Source organism: Ammospiza nelsoni, chromosome 12 (genome assembly GCF_027579445.1).
Source record: "Ammospiza nelsoni isolate bAmmNel1 chromosome 12, bAmmNel1.pri, whole genome shotgun sequence".
In the NCBI taxonomy this organism is placed as follows: Eukaryota; Metazoa; Chordata; class Aves; order Passeriformes; family Passerellidae; genus Ammospiza; species Ammospiza nelsoni.
The window spans coordinates 20,048,546-20,073,473 of NC_080644.1; the positions used below are offsets into that span (position 1 = coordinate 20,048,546).

Below are 24,928 nucleotides of genomic sequence, written 5' to 3' on the forward strand. Positions count from 1 at the left end.
AATCACGTATTAGCTTGAGGTGTGAACAATAGAGAACAGTATAAATATGGCTTGCTTTTTGTAATAAATTGGCTTCACTTGATCATATTGATCATGGTGTGATGTCCCGTTAATGATCCTCTGCACCTGGGGACCAGAAATGCATGCAAGCCTCCACCCCAAGAGACATTATGAATTCAGAAAACATGGCCATTAACTGCTTGATACCAACACAGAGTAATGGCAACCAAAATGCAGTCAGACCAGGGTTTTTTCCACTCTCTCTCAAGCCCCATGCATTGGGCACCAAATTTTGTCCTGATTTAGGGCAAATTTCGGAGAAAACTTCCAAAGGGGCCCCTCCAGAAAGGAAACCCACACAGTCCCTCTCCCCAACCGGGTCAGGAAGGATTCCTTGGAGAGAAGTGGAAAGAACCTGTCTATTTAACAGACAAAGCACCCCCAGCACACAAAATGAACAATACCAGGTGACAACACTCTTTCACCACTCTGAAAAAGATGACAAATTCAGAAAGTGTCTCTTGGGAATGGTCGCTCTGTTATCAGTCCCTCCAGTGCTGGGGCAGCTGCTACAGCCACAAGGTGCAAACTCTCAGTGTTTCCAGTCTGGAGCAGGTTTGAGTGGTTCCAAAAAAGGGAAAGGAAAACAGTCCAGGCAAAAATTCAGACTGCTTAGCTAAACTAACTAATGAGCAGAAACAAAAGCAAGAGCAAAGCAAAAAGCCAAGCAAAAAGCAAAAGCAGCACCATGTACTGCCCTGTCTCTGTGCCCTGCCAGCCATGGGGGAGTGGCTGATAACAAAACCAAAATAAAACTTCGCTCTTCAGAGCCAGTCTTGAAGGCACAGAACATAATATCCAGCATGAACAGAGCAGACAGCTGGGGATACAAGCGTCCTAATGTCACCCTAGGACAGCACAGTTATTCCAAACTGACCCCCAGCAGCCCCCTCCTCACCGATGCCATCTGCTGGGCTGTGCCAGCTTCAGGAGATGCCTCCAGGGCCTGCATTACCTGTGTGAAAAATGCATATTGTATGACTGGCTTTTCACAAATATTAAAATGAATATTATATGTGTTGTGTTAGAAAGTTATGTTGTACTAATTTTCTTAAGTAGTGTGTTAAATCTAGTTTTAGGTTATAACATAATGTTAAAATAGAAACTATGCTACGTAAGATACTTTTATAATTAGAGTATTAATAATTTGGACAATTTGAATTAGGACAATATGAGATAATAGAAACAAAGAGTTACAGACGTCTGGGTAACTTCTTCTGGGCAGCATAAGCCTGAAAAAGGACACACATTAACAGAGGGTTAACCCTTAAAAACAATAGCCTGTTGCATATTCATACCCCTCATACATGATGCATAAATTCCATTCAAACACAGGATTCTGTCTGATCAGTGTCAGCTTCTTCCTCTGAATCCTGATGGCGTCTTCATAGCTGAGCAGGCAGGAAGAAGTTCGTTTCTTCTGAGAAGAGAGCAATAAATTCTCTTTCTCTGAAAGATTTAGGTGTCCTGTGGCCGCTATCTCGTTGCGAGTCCTTTCTTTAAAAAAAGTATCTCACATAGCATAGTTTTTATTTTAATATTATGTTATACCCTAAAACTAGATTTAACATACTACTTATGAAAATTAATACAGCATAACTTTCTGACACAACACATATAATACCAATTTTAATATTTGCGAAAAGGCAATCATAAAACACGCATTTTTCCGACGGGAGGACTGGGCTCCCCCAGTTATTCCCTGTGCAGGCGGGACCCCCCCTTCCCCTCAGAGCTCTCCCGCGCTGAGGGGCCGCTGCCGCTTCCCGCCCTTCGCGCCAGCCCTCAGCGGCCGCTGGGAGCTGGGGCCGCCCCGCCCGCCCTTTTATCGGAGCCATGGAGAATGAAAACCGCTTTAAATTGTTCATGCCGCCGCGCCTGAGTGCTGGGCAGGTGTCTGCAGGCAGATCCCAGGTGAGCGCTCGGCCGCGGGGCCGCTGAGGGCGGTCCATACCACACCTTCCCCCCCGCTGGCCGCCCCCTCGGGCTGTGCTGCTCTGGAGACCGCGGCTGAGGAGGGGACGGGGGGAAAGCGCAGGGCCCTTCCCCGGGGACACGGGGACAGTGCTGGGCCCGGGAAGTGCCCCGGCAGAGCCCCGAGCTGGAGCACACACACACCTGCCCCTTGCCCCGGGCTGGAGCACACACACACCTGCCCCTTGCCCCCAAAGAGCCCCGGGCTGGAGCACACACACACCTGCCCCTTGCCCCGGGCTGGAGCACACACACACACGCCCCTTGCCCCAGCAGAGCCGGAGCACACACACACCTGCCCCTGCATAGGCCGGGACGGCTCCTGCACTGGACTAATTTCTGTGCGTATGCCTAGAGTGGCACATGCACAGACATCTTCGGTTTGAATTTCAAAGACTTTTGTTGTTGTGTTCTCTCAAAACTGAAGGGAATCATCTTCTGGAGCATCTGCTCTGTGCTGTAAGTCCACGTTTGCTGTGGGTAATTCAGCCCAGAGAGCGAGCAGGGCTCTATCACTGGCCGGGGTCTGTGTACAAATCACCAACAGGACGGGGCTGCTGAGGAACTGCCTTGAGCTGTTTTATTTTCCAGCATCAGTCTCATTACGTGGTTATGACAATGGGAAGATGCCAGCAGCTCACATCCCAGGCGGCAGACAAAGAACATAATGTGACAACTTACTTTAAAAGTTTTTTGACCAATCACACAAAGCAAAAGCATATTGACAGCAGTTCTATCCAACCACTTTAAGCACAGGTACCTTTCGTTAAAACAATGCTTGCCTTTTTTGAATACAATACCTGCTTGTGAGCCTTGAAACACAATGCACAGAACTCCATTATTAAGCTTAGAACTTCCTAATACCTTGCTAGATAAACTTTTCAGTAGCTTAGGTACTTATTCTAGCCAAGCATTAATACACAGACCATTGTTCTATTTGTCCTTACTTTTCTACTTTTTGCATAATTTTTCTGCTGACCTATCTCATGGCTGCTGCTTGGCTCTAATCCCAGTTCTGCTGTCTCTGAGGCTGCCTTTTGCAGCTTTCCCAAACCCCTCTGATTTTATGGATTCCCACAGGCCCCACTCAGATGCTCGCACTGGCATTGGTGTCTTGGTCTCACCAGATCAGGTGTTCAGTGAAAATTTTCTGTCCCCACACTGAGTTATTGGAATTCAACAAGTTATTTTTTCATGTCGAAGCTCCTTATGAAATATGTTGAGATTCAAACAGGATATTCTGACATCAGATGAGTTAGCTGTTTACAGGATGAACTTCTGTGACTTCAAAAACTTGTAAAAGGGTATTTTCATATTGAAACATAATCAGATGTGGTTTAGAAGTGCCCTTGGAAGTAAAGCAAAAAAGAAATATCAACTACTGAAGTCTTCAGAAAAGTAATTTTTCTCGAGTCCTTTGCCATGCACCAGTGCCCAGACAGGCAGGAGCTGCTGAGTTCCCTGCATTGAAAGCTCCCCTTTGGCCACAGTCTGTAAATCAAACTGCAAGACACCAACAGTTTGATCTACCACTGGGAAGTAAGAAGTGAGTTCCAAAGCCATTACCAATACCTTGGGCTTTGAAAATTGTAGGCAGCTGTTTAATTAATGACACATTCTATTTTCACATCATCTGTAGGGATTTTTCCTGGCTTTTATAATTCTTCTTTGCAAATCTACTATTAAGGAACTAATTTTTAAATTTGTGCAGAGTATTAACAGATGCTCAGTTGATGAATTTAAGCTGCCATTCGATGTGTCGAGCCGCGGCAAAATCACTGATTCAGGTACGATTGGAATATTTGCCATGCACCTTCTTTAGATTTTTATATATTGTCAAGTTTTAATTTTCATGAGTAGTCTCACAGTTTCATATCTGTAACTGTTAAATACAGTTTCACTGTTACTTTTTTTAGAAATACATTGATCAAAATCTCTTCATGTTTCAGATACAATTTCACAGTAAGTGAAACTTTGCTCTGAAGTAGATGAAGAGGTCAGCTAAGTATCAACTCTGCATCTAATTCCTTGGGGTCTTTTGAATTTGTTCCCAAACAGTGCCTAAAGCATTCTTCAGTAGATATTTCAGGGCTAAAGGAAGTAATCAGAAGGGAATAATGTTTTCTGTCTCCTGTTTAAAGCTGAATCACTTTAGAGGAGATATTTGTGATTTAGTGAACATGCCTGGAAATTAATCTTTAAAAATTAAGGTGATTGCAATATTGTTGTTGTTTTTTTCTTTGTTTGAAGTGTCTGCAAAGTCTATGAGCTTTAATTAGAGTAAGATTTAAACACTTGACTATCCTTGTGGAACTGCCTCTGAATACTCTGTTGAGGGGCAGAAGGGTTGAAGTCAGAGTATTATTTGGAAAACCGAAATGGATTATCCCAATTGCCTGGTCTGGATTTATTTTATCTGTAAAACAATGAATTCAGTGGTTTCCTCAAGCACTGGATTCCTTTCACAGTGTATTTACCAGCACATCTCTGCTTTAGCACAACTCAGTACAGCTCATTTTTTTTTGCAATAGCTTCTGTACTTTGCAGCTACAAAACACTGTTTGCTACCACAAAATAAAACACATTTCTTGTGCTCTCCCTGCTGGTTTTCATATCCCTGACAACTTTTTAGACTTATTTAATCCTAAGCTATTAAAGTACCATCAGGACTGTAACAAAACTGTGATGCAGCCAAAACAAGGATGGTGTTTGGGGCTGTTGTAAGTGAACCAAAGGGCCCTTGGGGCTTGTGTGTTGCTCTCCCTGCCTCAACCACTGGCCCAACACTGCTTGTAGGGCACTTTCAAGGTGTTCTAAGGGCACAAGGGTGGTGCTTTTCCTTCCTGCTCCGTGCGTGAGCAAAGAACTGCTGGGACACTTGGATATTTATAAATCCCTGGGTCCAGATGGGGTCCATGCCAGGGTGATGAGGGAGCTGGCAGATGAGCTTGCCAAGCCTCTCTCCATCATTTATCAGGAGTTGTGGCTCACTGTGAGGTTCCAGATGATTGGACACTGGCCAGTGTGACACCCATGTACAGAAAAGGTAGGAAGGAGAATCCTGGTAATTCCAGGCCAGTCAGCCTGGCCTCAGTGCCAGGTGAGATAATGGAGCAGTTTGCACTGAGTGCTATCACACTGCACTCCCAGCATGGCCAGGCTATCGGACCCAGCCAGCATGGCTTTACCAAGGGTGGGTCATGTCTGACCAACCTGGGCTCCGTCTGTGAGCAGGTGACTGCCTGGTGTGTGCAGGAAAGGCTGTGGGTGTTGTGTATCTGGGCTCTAGCAAGGCCTTTGGCACTGTCTCCCACAGCACACTCCTGGAGAAGCTGCAGCCATGGCTGGGACAGGAGCACTCTGTGCTGGGCTCAGAACTGGCTGCATGGCCGGGCCAGAGAGTGATGGTGAATGGTGCTGCATCCAGCTGGCAGCCAGGCACCAGTGCTGTCCCTCAGGGCTGTACTGGGACCAGTTCTGTTTAATATTTTTATAGACGACATGGATGAGGGCATCAAGTCCTTCATCAGTAAATTTGCAGAGGATACTAAGCTGGGAGCTTGTGTTGATCTATTGGAAGGAAGGAGGGCTCTGCAGAGAGACTTAGATCAGTTGGATGGATGGGCAGAGTCCAGCAGCATGAAGTTTAATCAGTCCAAGTGCTGAGTTCCACATTTTGGCCACAGAAGTCCCCTACAACGTTCCAAGCTGGGGACAGTGTGGCTGGGCAGTGCTCAGGCAGAAAGGGCCCTGGGGATGCTGGTGACAGCCAGTTGAACATGAGCCAGCAGTGTGCCCTGGTGGCCAAGAAGGCCAATGGCATCCTGGCCTGGATCAGGAATGGTGTGGCCAGCAGGAGCAGGGAGCTCATTCTGCCCCTGTATGGGCACTGCTGAGGCTGCACCTTGAGTGCTGTGTCCAGTTCTGGGCCCTCAGCTTAGGAAGGACGTTGAGATGCTGGAGCACATCCAGAGGAGGGCAGCAAGGCTGGGGAGGGGTTTGGAACACAAGCCCTGTGAGGAACGTTTGAAGGAGCTGGGGCTGTTTTGCCTGGAGAAGAGGAGGCTTAGGGGTGACCTTATTGCTCTCTACAGCTTCCTGCAGGGAGGTTGGAGCCAGGTGGGTCGGTCTCTTACACCAGACAGCACTGACAGAACCAGAGGACACAGTCTCAAGCTACAGCAGGGAAGGGATAGTTTGGATACTAGGGAAAAAAATTTCACTAAAAGAATAATGAAGCACTGGAATGCTCTTCCCAGGGAGGTGGTAGAATCTCCATCTCTGTATGTGTTTAAAAAAGCCTGGACATGGCACTTGGTGCTGCAGTTGAGGTGTCAGGGCATAGGTTGGACTCGATGATCTGAGAGGTCTCTTCCAGCCTCATTATTCTGTGATTCTGTGTGTATTCATGGCAATATCACAAGTACTCCTGGGCAAAGTCTCTGAAGCTGCTTTTACTTAACTCAGCAGTATCTGTCAGAAGGAGAGGACAGAAATGTGTGAAGAACCTGCTAGAAGGAATTTTGGCTTCACTGATAATTCTGGCAAAATTTTTATTGATTTTGGTGGACTGCAGTTATCCGTGTCTTTAAGCCCATCTATTTGGTGATGTCTGAAGGGGGTTTGGGATATTTCATTGTATTTGTATCTTCTATGTGCCCTGTAATGCCTTTTGATACATACACAGAGGATGCACAAAGATTTAAACTTGGGCTCCTGATCATATATAAGCTTATATCACCATCTGTGGAAAAAATATTACTCTTGTGATGTTTCTAAGAGATAAATACATTATCTACAACAGTATTAATTAGATATTATATACTATTAATTAGATAGTATTTGAGATTAACTTGTGGAACCTGTTTTAATAGAATCCAGAAACAACGAATGAATTGTTCTCAAAACTCTACAAAGAGGCTGAGAAGATCAAGCAGTGGAAACTGACTGTGGAAACTGAACTAAACCAGAAAGAAAGAAAACTCCAAGAGAATAGAAAGATTATTGAAGCACAGAAGAAAGCCGTTCAAGAACTGCAGGCCAGTATTGTATAGTGTACATTGAATATATGAAGTTCAATGCTTCCTGATTCAGTATGACACTATTATTAATACAGTTAAATATTAAAGACTGTTGCAGTTTGGTTTGTGCCTTGAGAAAATGATTATTTTGAGAAGTTGCAGGCACCTGTCCTGTGTGAGGGTGTGTATGAAGAATATACCTGTGTCTCATTTGCTGGTAAATTATTGTTCATTAATTATTGCATCTTTCATGCAAAAGATGACTCAGCATGTAATACCAGATAAAACAGACTTCTGTCTACTGATGCCCCAAATGACTTTTTCATGAGGGATTTGAGAAGTTCAAGTGCATTTCTAATATATTTTTCAATAACAGTGTCTTTTTGCATTTGTTCCCTATGAAATCAGTTTGAAAATGAGAAACTCCATTTGAAACTGGAAGATGAGATATGTGAAAATAAAGATCTCTTGAAAGAGTAAGTAATAGAACCAAGGATATATTTTTGTGGTGGAAATAATCAGTTTCCATGTGGGCAGTTTTATGTAGCTGTTAAATTTTGAAGGTCATTTCCATTGCTACTCTTTAGGTGCACAAAGCACTGTGCACTCCTGTGCAAACATGATATTTTTCCCTCCTTTAGAGCTGCTGCTTCGAGGCATCTGTGTAATCTGCTCAAGGAAACCTGCACTCGCTTTGCAGAGAAGACCAGCAAATGTAAATGCTTTTTTAGTTTTTATTTATCAGAGTGAATGTACTTCTAGCTTGCTCTAAATTCACAAACAGAAGCAAGAAGAAGAAATTTCTCATGCTGTTCAGAAAAGTTCTACAGTTGAGATCAACTGGATGTGGCTCTCAGAATGAGAAATGAATTTTAAGTGGCTCACAAAATTGGAAGTGAAGCCCCAGGTCTAACAGACTTGTGGTTTGTAGTGCTAAATGCAGAGGGCTTTAGAAGGCAGTGAAATTGTTTGCTGCAAGGTTGCCAGCCTGGGAGCTCTTTGGGTGCCCAAACAGTACTCCAGGTTTGAGGCAGTGCCCACAGCCCCGACTGGCACTGGCAGCCACTGCAGAGCAGGGCAGGGCTCCTCAAGGCTGCTCAGCCCATTGAAGCTTTGCAGTCCCAGCCACACTCTGGGAATATATTCAGACATGAGAAGTGACACTTCATGCCTGGTTTTAGGCAGTAGAATCTACTCTGAATTCCCAGCACTCTGGAACAAATTTCCAGAGCTGACATTTCCTGTTTTCAGCCATCACACATTTATGGGGAAAAAAGGTCTTAACCCCAAAGTATAATGAGTAACTGGAATTCTTCTCATGAAACAGAACAAGCCAAGACAGTTGGACAACTGAATGAAGTTTAAATTCCTGAGGTTTTAAATATGTTCTTGATTGGAAATCCTACTTTATATGCAATTTAGAATCGTTATTATAATAATTAGAATTTTACTAACTTGATCCTGGATACTTAAATGTCTGTTTCTTTTTAGCCTTAATTCTAGAAACACTTGTATATAGATGTATTGTTCTTTTTTGATAGCTGTTTCTGTTACTGTTCTCTTTTTAATTGTTTTCTTAGGAAAAAATAGTATCAATTACAAAAGTGAAAGGAAAGAAGGAAAATATGGACCTGGAGTGTTGTTGCAATTTTATAATGACAGCTCTATGGTTATAGGTATCTGCTGATAGGAAGAAATTCAGTGCTAAACCCTAGATTACAGTTTATAAATACTAACAGGACTGATACATTATTATTCAACAGCATTAATACTATAATAATTAATATGGTCACATAAACTGATCTAGAATTACACTTTTCACAGAAAAAAATATCTTAGGAAGGAAATTTAAAAGCTGAGCTTGCTCAATGTTTCAATGAAATACACATTTTCCCTAGATTCTGTAGCTTTTGGCAGCATGTTTCATAATGACTTATTTGATAAGAATGGAGCTGAGAATTCCGTTTTGAATTCATTTTGCTGATTAAGTATAATGACTTGGGCAGCTGGCATTCTTGTTCAAAAGAAAAACTTTCTCATATGTTCTTGCTTTGATAGATGAACAGGAAAAGGAAGCAACAATACAATTGTATGAGGAACTTCACAGCAACATAGAAGTAAGTTACCAAGCTTGATGAAAGGAATGTGAGTTATGTGAGCTGAGTTCCATGTTTATGTTGGGATACTGTTTGTATCCATACTGTGTGGGTATCATGTCATGTGTGATGCAGGAAGTTGGGTTTTCAATCCCTTTTCAAGAATTATTTTTGTGTTCTATCAAACACATTCAATGGAGAAGGTGCAGCAGTGTGTGGGATGTAGATCCCTGTGATCTGGGTGATGTGTGCTTAGTGCTGGGTCACTGCCACAGCTTCTGGCTTCTCTTTGGGCTCTGTTTCACCTCCCTGCTGGTTCCTCAGAATGGCTGAGGGGGGCAGCAGCCCCTGGAGAAGTTCCAGGGTTTCCAGTATTGAACTTCAAATATTAAATTTTGTTTTTAGAGAATGACGGTGGCATTTGAAGAGCTTCGTGTGCAAGCAGAGAACGACAGATTGGAAATGAGTTTCAAATGTGAGATTTCTGTTTATTGAGTTTATGCAGCTGGCTCAGTTTTATACTTCATAGCTTGTGTTACACATGCAGTGTCAGGGCAGGCAGATGTGAAGTGCTGGAATGGTGAGCAGCTCACACTGAGACACTGGGACCCTTCTTTTATTCCTGCTGCCTTTGGTCACTGCCTGGCCCTTTCTGTTGCTGTTCCACTGGGCCAAAACTGGAACTTTATTTCTCAAACAGTCACTCAAAATTGAAGTTTTGTCTGTGAAGTACAGTCTAGAGATCAATACTTACTTCCCATAGTTTGTTTATTTAAATGACAATGCACTAGTGTATAGCTACAGAAACTTTAGCTAAATGCTCTCTCTCTGTATGTATAGTCTGGTATGTTCCTGTTTCATTTTCACATGCTCTTTTCTGTTTGTATTTTGATTATAAAATCAAACATTGCCTCAACAATTACTCTTGGGAAACAAATGGTACAGCTGTACAATTCCAAGCAGTCTTAAAGTGGAAGTTGTATTGAACTTGGAGTATATTTCAGCTAGAATGTTAACTATGGATGTTACTGTATCTCCAAAGTAAAAGAAGAAGCAAAAAAAGTGGACAAGTTTGAGAAAGAATGCAAACGGGAAGTCAGTCAAAAGGAAAAGCAGGTTTGTTCATTTTACCATCTAAGATGTAGAGCTTTATTTGTGCCTAAAGGGGCAATGCAAGAGCCAAGAAGTGTTTCTGGGTATTAGTAAAAAAGACAAAATAACATCTGAAGCTGCATTTAAGTCAAATTCTGCTAAGTTTAGTGGTGTTTCAGTACCTTTAGTCTCCTGGAATTTATGGTTTGATTTTGAATTGGAGAACTTTTTTGTTTAGAGTTATGTGACTTGATCAATATTTGGCTAAGATTATATCTAGACAAATATTATCTATCTGTCTGTCTGTCTGTCTTTCTGTCTATCTATCTATCTATCTATCTATCTATCTATCTATCTATCTATCTATCTCTGTCTGTCTGTCTGTCTGTCTATCTGTCTAATCTAACTTGAATGACAGCAAAATGGCTGCTTATTATACCTGGGTACAAATGAAAATTAATATCTGTCCCTTTTCCAGACTTAATGATGATATTTCTTGCATTTTTCTAGATTTCAGCTCTTACCATACAGAGAGATGAAAAAGATGATGTCATAAAAGACATCGAGGCTCAGCTGCAGACGTCACAAAATAAGATTGCTGACTTAATGGAAGCAAAATGTAAGAGTTCTGCCTGCTGTGTTTAAATGTAATTGTTTATAGAATTTCAATGTAGTTGTTTATGAATCTTTATTTATTATATGTAATTGTTTATAGAAGCATAGGAAACAGGGCCATGATAGTCTTATTCTGTTGCTGGCTGGCAGCAGAGTTTTGGGACTTTGAAGGCCTTATTTTTGTTTGGAGCAGGAGCTGCTCATGTGGGAGAAGGACTGGCAGGGCAGTTTTTAGGGTGAGTCAAGCATTGAGAGCTTTTGAAAATTGCAAGGGGAAAATATGTTGCTTCAGTTTTGCAAATGTACAGTCAGGCAGATGTCACTGAGGAAACTTACTTTTCAGAACTTGATTTTCAATATTTTTAAGCCATTTATATTAAAATTTTATATATTATTTCATAGTAGATGATATTAGTACCATTGGTCTTTGTTACATTCTTTAAATGTATGTAATTTTCCATTTTTAGCAGTATTTTTTAGTAAATATCCTATTTTTTAAAATATAAACATCTTTTTTTGTTTAGTACATAATGAAGAAATGTTAAAGGAATCCCAGGTCAGTAAAGAACATTTGAGGGCAGAGCTGGGAGAGGCTAAAATTTCATTGCAAAAGGCAGAGGTACCCCTTGTTTATAGTTTTACAGTAGAAATAGACTGGATGAGTATTTGCATGAGTAATTATGGATACTTTAGACATGAAACAGCTGTAGCTGTTTGTTGCAAAACATGTTTAGAAACGATATCATGTCTTGAAGGTTGCTCAGAAGAACTTGGAAACTGAATTCCAGACTACAGTGAAAACATTAATTCAGGTCACTGGAGAAAAGGAAGAGCAGGAGGAAGAATGTAAAAAAATGAAGGCTTTGCTTGCAGCCCTGACAGAGGAGTTTGAGACTTCTGTTGCCAATTTGAAAAGCTTGCTGCAAGAAGAGCAAAATAGGTAAATTAATGAGTTTAAATTCCAAGAGCGATCTTACAGGTTGCAGTCTATGACAAAACCAAGAACAATTGGAAATGAAGCTGAAATTTGGAGGTTTTTTCCCCACAGTGGTCTAAATGCAGAGAGTTTAACATAATTTGTTTTGTTTGTGATAGTTGATACTGTATAAAAAGTAAATTTTTGCCCCCTCCAATTTTCACAATTCTCTCTTTAAGAAATACAGATTTCTGTAGGTATATATTTGTTTACTTTTATGTCTACTGTTGTGAGGTTGTACAAGTGAAATTTGATGTGTGTTGCAGGCAGATCTATCACCTGCCTGTTGAAAGGTAAATGTTCTTAAAGTGCTTGTGGTAAGACTTTGTCTTATTGTCCTGTAAGTTTCAAATGCAGTGCTTTGTACTCTACATTTGGGGTTTTTTATTTACCATTTTCTTAGATTAAAGAAAGCTGAAGATGATTCAAAGCTACTTACCTTGGAGCTCCAGAATAAATCTGCTGAACTGGGTAAGGCTTGTAGAAAGGCAGAAAATGAGCTGGGCAGTAATAAAAATGTTTTCTGCTGTTGTCTGGAAATAGACTGTCTCTAGTAGTTGGAGAAATGATTTTACAGTACTGTACCTGTCAGGAATGCCTGGATTTATTTTTACTCAGCTGATCCCTTTTCTTTGGGGGTCATTGGTACTGGCAGCAGCCAAAGGGCAGTGCTGTGCACAGCTCCAATAGTCAGACCATTCATGCATGAATTCCTCTGGAGGTAATTTTGGTTTGCAGCTCAGAGCAGCAGCACTGCAGGTGCCAGGAGTCACTTCTGCAGCAGAGATAAAACCTTCCCATGGAGTTTTCTGTGACCCTCCCCATGCTGGAAGTGGAATGATGCTGGCAGGGGTTGTCTTTAAATATCATCAATTTGATATCCTGTGGTTTCTAGGGATGTGCTCCTTAGTCCCCAGGGTAAGAGCTCTGTCTTGCTGTTGAGAACTTGCAAAAAATACCAGAATTGTGGATGTGCACATAGAAACCATCTGGAAGTTAGTAACAACTGGTTTCCTTTCTCAGCATATCCATCTGATACCTTCAGCAGTTCAGATTTTTTTTCTGGAACAATGCAGGTGCATCAATACTTGGAGAATACTCTAGTCTTACAGTCCATGGTTTATTTGAAGCTATATTTGTGGAAAACATAATAGGCTCTAAATTTTATTTAGGATAAATATTTAGTTTCTCTTCAGATATAGATTTGCTAATGTCTGAATCATTTTTTCAAGTCTGCATTTAGATTAAGTCATAAATTAGCTTTTCAGTTTCTGAACTTAATCCAACAAGTTTTGAGAACTGGGTATTGCAAAAGGGTAAATGTTTTATACTGCCTGCTAAATATGAAAAATCATTTATGTTCCGTTCATTTTACATTCCATGTGCTGTAGAAGAGATGACTAAAGTGAAATGTGATAAAGAAGTGCAACTTGAAGAGCTGTCAGAAACTCTGGTAAATGTTCATTTTATTAATCTCATGGCATTTGCTCTTCATATGAAATTCCTCTTGCTTTGTAAGTATCTTAAATGCCATAAATAAACTCCATCTAGTCAACCTTAACATTTCTACTAAACTTTCTCACACACAATTTCAGTGTTTTCTTTGAAGAACTTCTTTATTGCCTCTGTTTTTCTTGTCTTCTGTGCTTTTGGTTTTTCTTGTCTCCCATGTTTTTGGTTTTCCTTCTCAAGGTTTTTGGTTATTTCCTTCTTTGTTCATGCCCATTCAAATGCCACTCTCTCTGGATATAAAGTTTTCCCATTTTTTCTTCCTTCCAGGAAGGTAATTAGCTCTTGCCTCTGTGAACCCTGCTGTGCTGTGACACAGGCCCATTTTCTGTCACAGCAGTCTAAGCTATATGAAATACACTCTTAACAGAGGTTTATTTTCATTATGATTTTATATTTACAAGCCTAACAAGAATCCGTATCAACGAAAATTAAGATAGTGTGAAATCAGGTGTGCATTATACTGTGTGTGCTTGTTGTTATAATCTGTGCATTGAGTGTTCTGAACTGAGTTTCACTCATTTTCTAAAACGGGTAAATTGGAGGACTTTTATTGAAGAAGAATCTTGAGGCTACTCTAGAAAATATGCAGAGAGAGAAAAATGTGGAGAGAGAAATGAAAATGCTCTCCAAATGAGAGAGGTCTGAAGCAGGGCAACAGTAACATGTTTTTAGAAATAGTGAAGTTACACATCATGACTTGGATACAAGTTTATACATAAGAAACAGCACCCAGAGCAGGGTCCCACCCTAATTGCGCAGCCCAGGTAATGAATCTCACAGCAGGGGACAGACATGAACAGCACCGGTGTCACAGTTCACTGTCTCACACCACTTCAGATCCCAGCAGAGACTGGAAAGATCCAATCTGGATAATCCATGGCATGGATGTTGTTGGGTTCTTCTGAAAGCCTTGTGCTCTTAGTTCATGTCTGATAACCTCCAGCAGTTGGAGTTTGCACATGGATACTGAAAACTCTTCCTTTCCATTTTGCAGAAAGAATTGCAGGATTTGAAAGCACAGCTGACATGTACAGCTGAGAAGGAACAAGATTATTTAAAGCAGCTTGTGACTCTGAAAACAGATCTTGAACAAGAGGCGTATGACCATTTTGAAAATATAATATTGAATTAGTTTTGGTGTCATATAGAAGTTGCTTTAATCTACAGTGAAATGAACTATGATTGTTTTCTAATGGAAGTTTTGAACCACATATGTGCCATTAATTATATACTTATATTTCTAAATTCCACTTTCTCTATTTGTATGTATTCTATGGCATATGTAGTTGTTCCATATCTCTCTGACTTATTTAACAAGAAGAGAAAGTTTCTGAATTCATTGCTAATCTTGCTTTGAACTACATCACCTTCACTAACCATTATATTTATATAAAAGTTGACTCTGAGTTTCTTTCCTTCTTCTGTCACCTTTTTACATCTCTTTGACTCTTCTGCAAAGCTTATATTTGTAGATAAAGGCCTGGACTTTTTTTCAGCATGGAATAACACTTGATAATGGGTAAGTTTAATTTAAAAGGAGATTTCAAAATGCATCTTCTTATTCTTCTTGGGCATTTGACTTAAATTAGGTTAAAGAATGAACAGCTAACAGTGGATCTCAGTAAGCTTTCACTAGAGAAAGAACAAACAGCACAAGAGAAAAATGCTGTGGCTGCAGAACTCCAGAAGCTGCAAGAACAACAAGAGGCAAGTTGTAAACTTCCACCTTTCTTGAAAGGACAACATTCAATTTGACAAATTACTCAGTTTCACAAATTAGATGATGAGCTGCAACATGACTTGGTTCTGTAGAGTACCTGAGCTATTTTTTGTATTTGAATTGGAAAGGAAGTGTATTTACACTTCTGAACAAGGCAGGTCAGTGTGCTCTGGATGTGTTTGAATTTTTTAAGAAGTCACTTTGAATTTTATTTCTTTGCTGACACATGGGTCTTTATTTAGGATAGTAAGAAAGAAGAAGAAAATACAAAGCAGTTAGTTGAAAACCTAGAAGAGGCAAATAGCCAGCTAAGGCAAGTAAAAACAAATAATAATAGCTGATATTGTTAAAGGAAGTAGACTCAGTTTGTTCTGTTCAAATGCTGCTTTCTGGGATTTTTTGATTAATGTTTTTCTAGATTACATAGCTAAACAGAAACTATTCAGAATTGCTGTTGGCCAAGTACAAATTGTCTCAGATTAGAAATACCAATTGCTACAGGAACAATGTTTGCCATCATTTTGTATTACACGGTAGGAGCTGTCTTGTTTTGCATTAGACATCTCAGGTGTGAAGGAAATTCAAATGGAAACTGAAGGTCATGGATTAAATGTGACACGGCAAAACTGGATCAGAGTTACTCTCTGTATCCTCCCCAGTTCAACAGACAGGCAGCTTCCATGTTTCACAGCTACATTGCAATAGTCCAGTTCAGGATGTATTTTCCTTGGGTTCCTGGAACATCTTTTCCTACTTAAAAGAAGTATGGACAGTTCACATATTGACTTACTGGGCATGTTGCTGCATTTTAAGAACATTTTCATTGAGCAGGTTATGAAGTTCCCATCAACATTAGCAGCTCTTTTTAGAAAATAAAATATGGGTTTATTAGAAGTACTGAAAATAAGTTAAAGGCAATAAGGAAGTATTTACTAATGCTTGTTAATTTGACACTTAGAAATGAACTGGAGTCTTTGAAGGAGAAAATGGCAAAGACAGGTGAAGAGATGAAAAGTACACTGGATGAAAGAGAAGAAAATGTTTGTCATGTGTCAGGAAGTTATCTTACAGAACCTGTAGGACAGCATTCAATGTAAAATCTTTGTTGGGGTTTTTTCTGCAAAGCTCTGCCTGGGGGATGTGATCTCTGCCAGAGGTTTCTTCTTTCCCAGCTGCTGCCAGCTGTGCCCTTGTGTGTCCACATGTGAGCCCTGGTATTTCAAAAGACAAGCACAGTCACTGGGATGTTCACTCTGTGCTGGAAGTTTAATATTAAAGATTCATTTGTTTGTTTTCAGGCAAACAGAGAACCTGCTTTTGTGTTTTTTCATATACCCACTCAGTGATGGATGGGCTCTGGATTAGCTTTTTATATGTAGTGTGAGTTTGAGCTTAAATAGATTCAAACATTTTTAATTTTCTTTCTATTGGTTCAAAGCAACCTGGGGTTTTTAGCAAATTTCAAAATTTCATTGTAAAAGTCAATGATTTACAATTGTCATTTCAGGTTAAGAGTATTGAAAATGAAAGTTCAAGAGGGGAAAAGCCATTGAAGATTCTAGAGAATAATTGGGAAAATTCATTTTTTTCATGGATGTAGGGAACTTCATACAAGTGCATTTATTAAATTGTGAAGATACTGGGTTTTTTTTCTTCTTCTTTCTTAACTCTATTACCACTAAGGAACTGGTTCACTGCCATTAATTAACATCTTGTGGTACTTTATGGCTAAAACTCTGATTATTCTAACATGTCAGCTGGTGTTTCAGTCCCATCGGAACAAACCAGATTGGTGCAAGGGCAGGTTCAAGAACATCTACAGGAATTGCTCACATAGGGAGTCATTTGTAGAACTTACTAATTCATGTCTGAAACATCTCTTTCAGATGAATAATTTAAAGAAACAGATGGAAAATAAAACCAAATGCATTGAAGAGTTGCAGCAGGAGGTGTGTAGAGATTTTAAATGTCACAAATACATAAATACATTATAGTTTGGGTTGCTTTTCAGCAGGTTTGTGTCTGCTGTGATGTCTTTAGATACACCTATGTAATTTAAAAATTCTCCTTTCTTATCCTAACCCTGAGCAAACTAGGGAGTCATCTTAGGGATCACTTAATTTGTTAAATGAGCCTTAATTTGAAAAAAGCAATTACAAAAATAATATCTTTAATAAACTTCTACTCTTTTTCATTTAGTGCATAGTGTTATTTATGTACTTGCATTGAGTATCTCAGTTACCACTAGTAGAAAAGAATTCTGCACTGGCACAAACTGTAGTAACTTCACTGTAAAAATAAATAACTTGTGGTTTTGGTCATGAACATCTTCACACCTTCTGTCAGCAGCATCTTAGTTTTAATTCCCATTCTGCACCTCATTTGTTATTCCCTGCTGCTGCTCAGGAGGAGCCTTTCTTAAGGCCATGAAGAAATAGTAATTATCACAGAAATTAGCTGAACATTCATTTGTTTGAAGAATTGTTCTGGAACCTGAGCTGCACAACAGCTGAGAGGTATTTGCCTGATGAAAGCTGGAACTTCTTGATGCAGTTAAACCATGACATAATTCTATTAATTTATTAAGGTACAGTGCTTGTTTTGTTTAATTTCAACAGAATAAGGTGCTGAAAAAGAAAATTACTGCAGAAAGCAAGAAAAGCAATACTTATGAAGGGAAGGTAGGTTTAAATAATATCATGTAGAAGATGAGGTGAGTGTTTTTAAGTCCCTCTGTAAATAATGATAATACTTATTAAATACATTCTGAACTGGTTTTTGGATCTGGGATACAGACTTTGCAGGAATGAGCTCATAGTTTTTAGAAGATGCTTCCATTTTTAATCATTAGGCACTGACTATTGGACATTTAAGAGATGGATTCACATTGCAATTAATGGTGTTTCCAATCTGTTCCTTTTTTTTTTTTTTTCTTTTGTTGATAGTGGACTGAACAGGGTTCAGCAACCTCATTGTAACAGAAAAGCATTTAAAAGACATATATATATGTGTGTGTATATATATATCTATCTTCTTAGACTGTTCTTTAAATGTGTTCTGCAGTGGCAATCCCTCTGATGGGAATATTGTGTCCAGCTTTGGGTACTGCACTTGAAGAAAAGTGGACTTTTTTGAGGATATTCATATGATAAACTTAAAAGGAAAAACTGTAATCAAAATGCACAGCTGGGAGAAAAATGTACCATAAAACCTGTGAAAATCTTATATAGATTTACAAGAGAGAGAATAAAATCTCCATCTGCATTTGTTTTTTACTAAGGCATTCAGAGCATTTAGGGTGACTGCTTAGGGCAGTCTTCCCCATTGCGCTGTTGCCATTCTTTCTTTGAGTATTTTCTAACTCACCTCAAGCCAAAGTTCAACTCTTTATTAAAAAAACCTGAACTTTTAAATAGGAAACACTTTAATCATATACCTGAAAAGTAACAGTGTTTGTGCTCAAAAATAAGAGGTAAGAAAAAATCATTAACATAGTAATTCCTAAACAAATAACAGCAGCAATTCTGCGTTCTCCAAAGGTGAATAAATTGCAGTTAGAGATGGAAAATATGAACAAGCAACATAAGGAAGAAGTTGACATGTATCAAAAAGACATAGAAACAAGAAAAGTAAATGAAAATAAACTTCATGAAGAGGCGAGGGTTGTTAATTTTTAATGCCATTTATTTTTTTTAATTTAAAATGTTTTTATGAAGCTTTTATGGCAAGAGTTCTTGCTCTTACATTGCAGACATAAATGGAACTTGTTGTGAATCCCTGTGAGCAAAGCTTTAGTACATTAGGTGCTTAGGTTGAAGTATTTGAATATGTCTTTGAAAATGAGAACTCCATTAAGACTTCTTTCTTTCAAGATATAGGTCAAAGAAATTCCACCCTTGGTATAAAGTCAGCATAGTTAAATTAGATTATAACTTCTCCCATATTAGTATTTTTCTGCCCACACTTTTTTTTTTATGGCAATGCTAAGAAATGTTAAGGCAGAGGGCTTGAAATGGCCTTTTGGTTTGCAGTGAGCTTGCCTGCCATGGCTGTACCTTTGATCTTGCCCATTTTAACAATCTCCAGAAAAGATCTGGGATTTGAAAGGGGTCTTAAAAGCAAATAAACCCCAAGTGAGACTGCAAACTTTGTACCTACAGGAGGAAGAAGAAATTAAGATTTAAAAGAAATATATTGTTATATTGATGAATGAAATGCAATTTATTACTAACAGGTAGAACAGATGAGGTTGCTTTGTGATGAAACTGCAATGATACAGAGAGAAACTGATGCCAGATGTCAGCACAAGATAACTGAGATGATGGCACTGATGGAAAAGCACAAGGTCAGAGATTTTCCTGCTTGCTGTGGTTTGCAATGTGTGATACCATGTCAATACCATGTTTATAACTTGTGACACCACGTTAATGACCTTTCAAAAGCAGAAACAGGCCTGAGTCTGGGAAAAGGAAGCTGAACACATGCTGCACTTTGCATCATCTAAAATCAAATTCATTTGAAGATTATGAACACATTCCTATGGGCAGATAAATTCCATTCATCTAAACTTCTGGGATTTTTAGATTTTTTTTTTTCAATTCAGGCTTCCTTTGATACCACATGAATGCAATATTTTTCAGTATCAGTTTGGCCTCTTTCTCAGAGGTTACCTAGTGACTGTCAGCAGTTTAGCCTGACACATTTTAGTTTACCTTTCTATTCCTCATTTTGCAATATCTTTAGCAGATACATTAATAAAGATGGCACAGCTGGCTCTTAATGCTGAGCAGATATTGCTGCACAGAAATAAAGCACTCTCTGCCAGTCCACAAAATAATACTTGAATTGAGCATTTCCTGTTTTACAGTTTCTGCAGAAGCATCAATGAATCTTTTCTTTCTGAATCTTAAGGGCCTGGTTTGAAAAAAATGATGTTTTAAGACTGGATATCTCTGTAATTGTAACATTTAGTCACATGTTTTGAGTTTGTTGTTGGTTTGGTTTTTTTAACACAGAATGAATATGATAAAATGATTGAAGAAAAAGATGCAGAGTTAAAAGTATATAAAATGAAACAGCAAAAGCAGTTCTCATCAGAAAGAGCACTGGTAAGGAGCACTTTGCAATGGTCAATAATTCAGTGAAGGGGCTGATGTCCCTGTGTAGGGGTTTTATGCTGGCTAAGTGCAGGCACACACACAAAAAAACATTCAGTCATTTTTCTCTGCTGTAGTTGAGCAGAGGAGGGGAAAGAAAAATTCAAGGACTGAGTTCAGATAAGGATTAGGGGAAAAACACTTTGAGGGTAAAGCAGATTGAAACTTAAATAGTATAAAATAATTATTATTAATAGAATTAAAAGTGAGTAATGAGAATTAAAATAAACCTTTAAAACACCTTTTTTCCCAATCCCTCCCTCTTGCCCACCGACAGCACAGAGAGACAAAAGATGTGATCTTCAGTCACTCTGTGACTTCTAAAATCTTTTTTCAGTTTGCTTAGAGAGTTTCTTTTCCTGCTGTGCTCTGGGGTCTTTCCCACCAGAGACATTCTCTGGGAACTCTTCCAGTGTGCTTTTAATTTTTACCAGTAGCAGTGCCACCCAACCTGCTGCAACAGATCTTATTCTGGGCACTAAAAACTCCAAATGTTTCTGAAAATAAATTGGAGTGGCAGTGTGTTTGTGTCTGCTCCTCCAGATAGTGTGTCATGTTCTGACTCCCCACTTTGAATAGGAAACTTTTGTTTTAAATATTTAGATTGTGCCCTCTCACCCCTGCTCTCCCAAGGGTTTTAAGGTATTACCTTGAACACTTCTGATCAAATACCTGTTTCTTACAGTGCTTCAGTTTTTGTTAAACAAGCTAAAGCAAAGCTTCAAGTATAGGGCTGAAAAGCACATAGAATTACCTTGTGTATCTAATGAGTGTCCCTGTTAATTACTGTCTCACCTGGGACTGTTTTCCTTTTTCTGGGCTGTGCAGAGTTAACCCTGTCCTTTATTTAATGGTTTGTAGGAAAATGAGCTGTCATGTTTGAAAAAGGAACTGTCCTCCCTTAAGGAACAACTGAAAGCAGAAATGGAAGAAAAGGTGGAGTTTTTTATTCCCTGAGCAGTGGGGGTGAGAGGTGTGGCCTGGGCTTGTGCTGTGGGAGAAGTTGGATCAGAAATGAAACTGAACAGAAAAACAGTGACTTTGGAATGCTGGGGTTGTGCCAAATCTGGTCATAGATTTGTGTGAACTTTTAACAGTCTGTGATTATAGATTATATATAAATAAACAAACAACAAAACAAAACTCTCCTTTATTTTAGTTAATTTTAACTAAAGCAAAAAAGTTCCCTAAACTGTAGGGTTTTTTAGTGACTTTTGAATGCTGAGGTTGTACCAAACCTGCTCATATTTTTGTGTGAACTTTGTAACAGTCTGTGATTATAGACTGTGCTCTGTAATGGCAGCAAGAAGGTTTTTAACAACTGAATTCAAATAAATATTTTCTTGCTGTCGCATAACTCTTTTGTAGGAGAATCTTGTAAAAGAGCACTCTGGCACTATGATTGCTGAAAGTGAAAAGAACCACAAGGTAACTTTAACTTTTTAATTACTTTTAGAATTTTGTAGTATTTATATGTGTACAATCAATTGCAGTGCCATGATAATTTATTTGCATTCAGCAAAAGACACTGGAATGCTTTTGACTTCAAACTTTTTAAATTATAGAAAATACAAACTTATGTTCCTGACTTCTAAACCTTGTGTAGATCTATACAGTGAATCTATTCATGTAAAAAATAGAAACTCTCCAAATTATATTCCTGAAATAAAAAAGATAAAAATAAAAAATATGTTCTTCCAAACAGGAAGCCCCTTGGGCAGTCCAACATTGATATTTTATAACTCCTAACAGTGAATTTTTCTTGTTGCATTTTTCTGCCTGTATTTCTTACTTCTCTGTAGATGATTTTTTTCCCCCCTGGGATAAGAAGGGATTTTAAAGGGTCACACCATTCCATGGAGATATGAGACAGCAGTGTCTGGAAGGGCTCCCAGTGTGTAATTTTTCTTGCTCAGTTGTTGATTTTTTAATGTCTCTAGAATTGTTTTACTTAGTCTTAAAAGTGTCCATTTGTAAAGGCACTTTTCCTCTATGGAAGAGAAAAAAGCTGATCTAGCTGTAAAAATGATCAAAGGATCAAAGTAGCCCTGACTGCAGAACTCACCCTTCTTCCCTGCCAGGAGTTCACTTGAGGTTTTCACATTGGAACAATGGAATCCAGCACCATTTTGATGTTATCTGTCTAAAAAAGGACTGCACTGGACCATTCAATGCTTCTCTGTTTAACTTCTAATGAAAAAACTATTTTAAGTAACACCAATCTTGATGTAGCTATCAATCTTTCTCTGGAAGCCTTTTCCTGCAGTTTTGTTTGTTCCTATTTTCTTTGATGTTTGATAGAGTCCAACGTAGTGGCTACAGTTCAGAATAACCTGAATTTCTGCAGATAAGCACAGAGAACTTAAATACAATGTGCCATGAAACTCAGCTCTTCCATAGCTTCCCCTTCATTCTCCTCATTTGGCAACAAAAATAGTATAAAAAATTATATTTCCATCCCTCCCCACTTTGTTTGGGTATTTGCTCCACATTTGGATGGAAAGATCAGAGTTCCACCATTTCTGTCAGGTGAATTCTTGGACATTTACACTGTAAACTGAGTCCTGAGTTTGGCTTTAGATTCCATACTTACCCCATAAAATATAATCTAAAAAGAGAAACATTTTCTTTCCCAGACATGTGTTATAAAGACTCCTCCAGTGGATAAAATGCAGAGTGGAAGAAGCACAAACCTGCCTGCAGAGCAGAGCAGCAGGAAAAAGCAGAAAATGCTTGTGCAGCTGGACACTGAGTCAGACAGCTCTGAGCACACTGAGCTCCTGGTAAGAGCCAGAGAACAAATCGTGTGCTGAGCAGCTCTTTGTGCTCATTGCTGGGGCTGAGAATGAAATAAAGAGTTTGGACTTCCACATTCCAGCCAATATTTATGTGTATATTTTTAATTTATTGGTTCTTCCTGGAATCGTAGTTGTATGTACATAATTAACATTCTTTTTATTCAACTGTTTTGCATCATAATGACATCTTTTCTTTTTCATAATTTAATATCCTTAGGCGGAAAGAAAAAGTACTTTTAATATAGTGTGACTAAGTAACTTTTAATTTAACTTTCAACTTTTAATTAATTAGAGCATAGTCTCGGAAGAAGAAATGTTTAAAAATTTGTACAAAGATTATCCACAAGCATCACAAGTACATTCCACAGCACCAAAAAAGGTATGTTAGCCTTTCCTAAGATTAAACCAAGTAGTTAATCAGATTGTTTACAGAAACTAAAGGATGGCTTTATTTTCCTTCCCAGAGCCCAGCTCCATGCAGTGTGAAATCTCCAGGCTCTGCTCTGAAACTCAAAACCATGAGGAGAATGCGCCAGGTGGGCTGGACTGCGCTCTCCAAAACGGACAGGAAAAGGAAAATTAAAGATGCTGTAAAGCTCTTTGCTTAAAATGCAGAAATGCCCAGTGCCCTGGCATTGCTTGCAGGGTTGTTTTTCTCTCAGAGTTAGTGCTTTGTTGCATTTTTCTGTCATACTCAGTGTTAATACTATGTTCATTCCTTTACACATATAAACTTTATAGATCCATAACTGCAACCCCTGCAGAGCATCTTCCACCTTTCCTCCCTTGTGCTGCAAAATGTTGGGACACAAATTAGCCAATTTTAAATTTGGAAATAAATAGAACTACATAGAAAGTTGTTTCAAAGCTGTTTCTGGCATTAGAAATTCTGCTTTTAAAGAACTTCTGTTCTTTTAAATTTACTCTGTTTTTCTTAACACATAAATACTTAGTGGCAGAAATGTAGCTGTTAAATGTATGTACTTTTACCTGAAGTCTTTTTGCTTTTTCCTGCACCTGTCTTTTTAGACTGTTTGCTTTTCATTATGTTAAAATGGTTTTGAAACTTCTAAAATTTCAGTAGAATTACTTGTATTTAAAAAGATTTCAGCTTCACAAGGAGTAAAATATACACATTATAAGATTGTGAAAACAATGTTAAGATGCCAATAAATTGCTTATCTGAAATATAAAGTGTGGGACTATTTGTTGTTGCTTTAAATATTTGAACACAGACAGAAATCACCCACCAGCCTTCCTAGGGACCAGCAGAAGTGCAAGGATAGATTAGAACATCTATTTCTGTATTAATCCTTGATTAATCTTGGTTTCACAACAATGACAAACCCTACTTCAGAGCCTAGACATAACAGGAAAACTACAAGTACATCTTAAAATATACTGAAAGATCAAAAATCCCAAATGCAGCTGAAGTGGGAAGCAAAACATATTTGTTTTATTCTGTTTGTGTAGTCTTAGGGATAGGCCAGTAGTTTGGGTTCCCTATGTTGAGCTGTTGAACAGTGATGTAAATGAGATTTGTTATTGTATGTAGCTAACAAATATTGTGCAAAGACCTGGAAGAATATGCTGTGCTTTCCCCATGAGCACCTGAAAGTGAAAAACTGAAGTTTGTACTGACCACTTCTAGACTCAAACAGTAACTAATCAATTAGAGCCTTGGTAATTTTAGGGACATGAATCCATGGTATATCACATAATTCTCCTGATCCTGTGAGTATGTCCTGTGAGGTGCTGTGTCAATCACCTGAAAAAGGACAAAAATATTGCCAGCAACACTGCAGAAAGCTTGCAGGAAATGCAAACAGCAGGGGAGGGTGTAAAATCACATCTGCCCATGTCTGTGCGTGATTTCATTAATGGATGAGGGTGCCCTGCTTGTGGCCA

At 38.9% G+C, this 24,928-nt stretch overlaps 1 pseudogene; it reads left to right on the plus strand.

The window, feature by feature from the left end:
- The first annotated feature begins 1,896 nt into the window (after nt 1-1,896).
- On the plus strand, nt 1,897-24,214 carry LOC132078434 (synaptonemal complex protein 1-like; annotated as a pseudogene).
- The last annotated feature ends 714 nt before the right edge of the window (nt 24,215-24,928 follow it).